We start from the raw sequence: 6,306 nt of genomic DNA on the forward strand, positions 1-6,306 counted from the left end.
GCAGTCCCAGCATGGGTGTGGTCTGCAGGGCGCCTTTTAGGGCCAGGAATGCTTCTTCAGCCTCTGGTGTCCATACAACAGGTGACGAAGTGGTGAGGGATGAACCGTGCACGAGCTCTCTCACTGAACTTTCCAGGATAGAATAATTCGGAATGAATGCTCTGCAATAGGAACACATACCCAAAAATGACAAAACTTGTTTCACAGTGATCGGCTTGGGAATTTTCTGAATAGTTGAGACTCTGTCCGCAGACAGCGTTTTTCCCTCCCCTGTGATATCATGCCCCAAGAAATGCACCTTCTGTTTTGCAAACTGTAATTTTGTGAGGCTAGCCTTATGACCTTCCTTAGCGAGGTGTCGCAGTAGCGTTACAGTGTCATCTTCACGTTGAGCTTTAGTTGGGGCACAAATCATTAAATCGTCAACATACTGCAACAAAGCTGATCTTGGTGACAAATTTAATGAAGTGAGGCTGTCTCTGAGGCACTAGTTGTATATGGTTGGGGACTCACAGTAACCCTGGCACAAACGAGTGAAAGTGTATGGACGACCATCATACATAAAGGCAAACCAATACTGGCTGTCTTTATGTAGAGGAATAGAAAAGAACGCATTTGCTAGGTCCACCACTGAAAACCACTTACTGTCAGCAGGCACCTGGCCCAAAATGGTGTGTGAGTTAGGGACGTCAGGTGCACGCGGAACAACCGCAGCATTGACTGCTTGCAGATCTTGGACAAACCTCCACTCATGGGGCTGGGACGGTTTTCTTGCCTTCTTAACTAGAAAAATAGGAGTGCGCACTGGAGAGTCCGGACAAGGGACAATTACACCTGCCTCCAGCAATGAATCAAAGACCGGTCTTATACCTGCAATTGCTTCTGGTTTGAGTGGGTACTGGGTCTGTTTAGGCCTGAAATCTGATTTGGGGTGATCACCACTGGTTCAGCATTCTTTATTAGGCCCACATCATGTTTACCCTTCGCCCAAACAGAATTTGGAACTCCCGCCAATTTGAGGTGCACCTCTGCTGGAGTTATGCCTGTGGAAACAGAGACAAACAGGCCACTATGGCCGGGGTCCCCAGGATCCCAGTCATCAGTGGCTAATATTACGCTGCGCTTAACATGCACACACATAGCATGACTTTGTTTGTAGACCCCAAGCCTTTGGCAAAACAATACACTAGGGTCCTCTGTTCAGGACCATTCATTGCCATTGACTGCACACTTCTTGACCCACTTCCCCAAGTCTTTCCAATGGGTGGCTCATGGCTTTGCTAATGAGACATGGGGTATAGAATTAATGATGTCAAATAAATCATGCTGGCAGCAGCCAACCTCAGAGTCCTCTGACACGAGGCTGCGTATAACATGTTTGAGAGCACTGCGATGAACATTGATGCAGTTGTTTGGACAATGAGTAAAATGGACCTGCACAGCGCAATAATGTTTAGACCAATATGTAGTTTTGAGGGTCAATCTTTCACATGTATGGGGGTCTGCAAACCAAGTCTTTTCAAACTCCACATCTTGCCCTTGGTGAACATGTGCTGTACAATGCAAATCTTCCTCTATCATATAATCTGTGTCAACTGATGAGGTGTTCAAGTGTGCGAGCTGTACAAGGTGTTTGGGAGTTTGTGTGAGTTGATCTGAGCAAAGCCGCCAGACATACACATACAGGGGGCTTCCAAACCCATACTGCACACCGCACATTTCACTTACTTCAATAGTTAGTCCATCTGGAGTGGACATGAGATTTACTCCTAATTTGCACATTAAATCATGTGCTAACAAATTTACTGGACATGTATGTGAGATGAGGAATGAGTGGGATGTAACTATTCCTCCCTCGCTTTTACACGGGAGGTTGACTGAGAAAGTTTCAGTTACAGGTCGTCCTGAGATGCCCATTGTCTGAATAGAATTTGAGCTGAGCGGTGGGTCTACTGGAAGTACCGCATGTTGTATCACTGAGTGTCCTGCTCCAGAATCTACTAAAAAGGTTAACACATGCCCACATACAGTGAGGGGCATACAAGGGAGTTTAGAGAAGGGAGTAGTTGTGTATTTTAACAAACTTAATGCAACTTCAGGTGTACCGTATCTACAGTATTTGGACTGGTGTATCGGGCGTTTCTGTGTAGTCTTGCTGTTGCATGCAGGTGCTGCTACTAATGTGTTTAATGTTATGTGAATGCTCCTGCCTATGGGTATGTGTATCATCAGGTGTGTGTGTATTATCTCCCCTGTTCTCTGTGTGGGACCCGTTCCTGGAGTCCGCCCATCAGTCTGCTTTGCTGTACTCCTCACAGGGCCTCTGCCTGCTACTGTGGAGACAATCTCAAGCAATGTGTCCCTTCTGATTGCAGTTGTAGCAGGTTGCGTCTTTTATCCAGGACGGGTCACCCCAGGTCATCCTGCCTCGGCCCCTACCTCGACCTCTTCCTCTTTGTCCAGGCTGAGCAGTCTGGAGAAGAGTGAGAGTGGCGGCGTGTAGGTCTTGGTCTCTTTGTGTTGACTTTGTCTTCTCCTTCTCTTTCAGCAGCTTTTCTGCATGCACAGCATACTGCTCGATCTTGGTGAGGCTCAGGAGTGCCCTCCACTGCAGCCAGGGTCACGAGCCTGGTCAGGCCACTGTGTTTCTCATGAGTGGTGGTGAGACAGGCGAGAAACGCTGACACCACTTCACCATCTTCTTGCTTACACATACTGATCTTAGTCATGTCTATGTTCAAGGAAAAAGCTTAGATCAGACAAGCACAGAGAGAAGTGAGGGTATTTCTGTACTCACTATTACCATCCACTGGTCAGCTTCTGGCCACTCTCTGGAAACCTTGTTCCAATCTATACCCATCTTGGTCATGAATAGGTGGCGAAGTTCATGGGTGGTCGGTCGGAATTCTCTGCAAAATATCAACAGTTCATTACCAAATCTCTTTCCTCCTACCTCTCTCACATTGGGAAGAGAAGCCATGCTTTCCTTCATGTCAGCTGTCGTCCAGGGTCTGTGGACTAGAATCATGCTGTCAGCTCCAATCACTTCCACCATTGGAAGATGAAGGACTTCAGACTTTAGGTTACGGCCTTGTGGACCCAATGGTGAGCATGTGGCCAGGTCCAGGAGGGTGTCTCTTCTGTCGCCATATGCAAGACCGGATCTTGTGTGTGATGGAGAAGTGAGGGGAGGTGCTGACGCTGGAGGTGGCTGGTAGGCTGGAGAGATTCCAGAGGCTCAGGGTTTTTTTTTTTTTTGCTTTGTCTCGACTTCTCCCCCTTTCTGTGGGTGAGGCGCTTGTGGGAGTGATGCTCCGCCTTGCTGAGGAGGCAGTGTGTGTCGGGGTGGTGGGGCAGACTCCAGGTCAGGGTCCATCTGAAATTTCAAACACTGAGAAGAGGGTGAGAGCCCTGCCTGTCATTTCTCTCTTTTGTACTCTCTCTTAAGTGTTTCTTCTTTCCATGCAGAAAATGCCCTGCAGTCCCCTAAAAACTTAACATTATCTGCAGACTTTTCTTTTTCCTTCTGTTTCAACTTTTCTTCTAACTGTTCTATCTGCCTGGGACTAAAACTGCCCTTTTCAGGGAATTCTAAGTCCTTTACCCATATGTCAAACTGTGCCAAACAATCCTCACCATACAAGGTTTTCATAAACTGGATGTTTGGGTTGTCATAGGAACACCCACTTCTTATTATAGCACATGTAGCCTCAGGCTTACTTGCTTCTTCCTTTCCTTTCCCTAACTTGCTGCTTCTGTTCCCCATTGTACACTGTTATATTAATAGGCTGTGACAACAGCGGCTGAGTTTCTTTATCAGGATCACAAGAAGAACAGGTTGGACTATGCCCAAAAATGCGACACAATAATCCTTTAGGTGCGTTCTTATTAGTAAACAATTTATCTGACATTTGCCTTAAACTAAAGTAGGTATCATTTAGCACAACAACCTCAAAGACAACTCACGCATGTGTACAAAATCTGTTTCTCTGTTTCAGAATTTGGAGGAGGACAGTACTCTGTTAATTCATCAATATTTTGCGTGCACACCGGTGTGTCCTTGCGTTTTCATGATCGAACCTCTCTATCCCATTCCTCCGACGGGCCAGTTGTTCACAGAGAACAAAGGGAGCAAGATTCAGTTCCTACGAATTGCTGAATGTGACTCCGTCGAAACACGCACCCGTACTTCCCCTCCTCAAGTAGGCGAGTGATTACCCAGTCGTCACTTAGGCGGATAATTCTCTGACACAACCCAATAAACTACTTGCAGTTTATTGTCTTAAAATTGTGTTTTATCTATTGTCTGCAAACATATTGATGGTACCACAGCTTAGCAGTCCTCCTGGGCTCGGACAAACTTCTGTCCGTCTCTTATATCAGTCTTCCTTGACTGAGACAATTTCTGTTCATCTCTTATATCATTCTTTAAATACTGGGACAATCTCTGTCCATTTCTTGTATCATTCTTTAAATACTGTTTCCACTAATTTCTTTACACAAGAATGCAAAGTTATCACTTACTGGTTCGGTGAGCCCTGATGGCCTGGTCTCTCGTCCGAGTTCTCAGCTCCGCACTGTAGCCTTGGGAGTGTTCCGTCATCCGAGGATCAGACACATAGGGCCCACCCAGGGATGCCAAATTGTAATGGAAATTTCTAATAAACACTTCAGAACGCTTAGCAGTTGTCTTTTCAGTTATTTATTATAGTAGATCATATAAAAGATATGTAAAATAGGAAAGGAAAGAGAAGAAAAGAGAAGAAGACACCACTTCAGTGATGTGAGAGTATGCGTGTGCTCTGAGTTGTGTTTTTTTTGGCTGTCCATTCGCTCACTGCTTGTGTCTTCACGTGATTGGCTCAAGATTTTCTATGAAGCTTTGCTAATGAGTGCACCTGGCATGCTTTGGTACGTGCAGGTAGATGCAAGCAGGGAGAACTCAAGCTCCCTGCTTATCACCACCGAGGTCAGGAGAGGTGGTTACATCATGAGAAGATGCGTAGTTAGGATGAACTCAAGCACCCTGCTCATTACCACCAAGGTCACAGAAAGGTGATTACAACATTGGAAAAACATCTTTCTCAGTACACTAGGCCACTTAAGCTCAACACACAGAAACACAGAGAATAGGAATGTTCATCCACTAAATTTCCCTCACACCTAGCAAGACTACGTGAACCAATAAAATATGTGCCATCAGGGTTCATGAACTTCTTTATGCAGATGATGCAGCAATTGTTGCTCATACAGCAGCTGATCTCCAACAAGCTTGTACTTGTCTTGCAAAGGCTTGCAGAGAATTTGGCTTGAAAATCAATCTTGGTAATACTGTTGTTCTTTCCCAAGGAACCTCTGGACCACCAAGGATAAATTTCAGTGACCATACTTTGGGGGTCATGGACAAATATTCCATATTTGGACTTGATAGTAACTCATAACAACTCACTGGATGCTGAAATTTCTGGGTGCCAACTTTTAGCAAGCTGCATGAAAGAGTTTGGAGCACCAATATTCTGAGTATAGAACTAAAGATGCATATCTACACTTAATGCATAATCAGCATTCTCTTGTACTGTAGTGAGACCTTGGTAACCTACCATCATCAGGAACATCACCGAAATGCTTTCCGCTTCCGTTGTTTGCGATCAATACTAGGGGTTTCATGGGAAGACAAACTCCTGAATACAAAGATTCTAGAACTTACTTTTATGTCAGAAATGTATACAATGCTCAGACCTCGAAGACTCTGGTGGACTGGCCATGTTTGCAGACAAGATGATATAAAACTTCCAAATAATATAATTTATGCTGAAATTACTGACACTCCTCCAGTTGGTTGTCCAAAGCTGAATTTTAAAGATGTACGAAAATGTGATCTTTTTGCTTTTGATATTCCACTATCTTCATGGGAGGAAATGGCACATGACCGCCTTGGGTAGCACAATTCCATTTTCAGAGGCAGCAGTGTGTCTGTAAATAGTTACACTGACTTCTGTGCTAGAAGCAGGGAACGAAGGTACCAGAACACCAGCAGAAACACTTGGGGACTTTTTTCTCTATGTGATAATGAAAATGTTTCCTTCATTCCTGAATTTTTATACATGATTAAATACCAGACCTTTTGGCATTAATTAATTTCTTTCCCTGACATGAACTGAACTTGCAGCTCCATCAAGTGGCTACAGAGTGAAACTACAGCTCTGTGCTGATGCAATAACCACTCCTCCAGTCTGTGTGTTCACTCAGTCTACAGATATGCATCCATCCATCCATTATCTGTAGCCGCTTATCCTGTGCAGGATT

This window comes from Neoarius graeffei, chromosome 3 (assembly GCF_027579695.1).
Source record: "Neoarius graeffei isolate fNeoGra1 chromosome 3, fNeoGra1.pri, whole genome shotgun sequence".
NCBI lineage: Eukaryota > Metazoa > Chordata > Actinopteri > Siluriformes > Ariidae > Neoarius > Neoarius graeffei.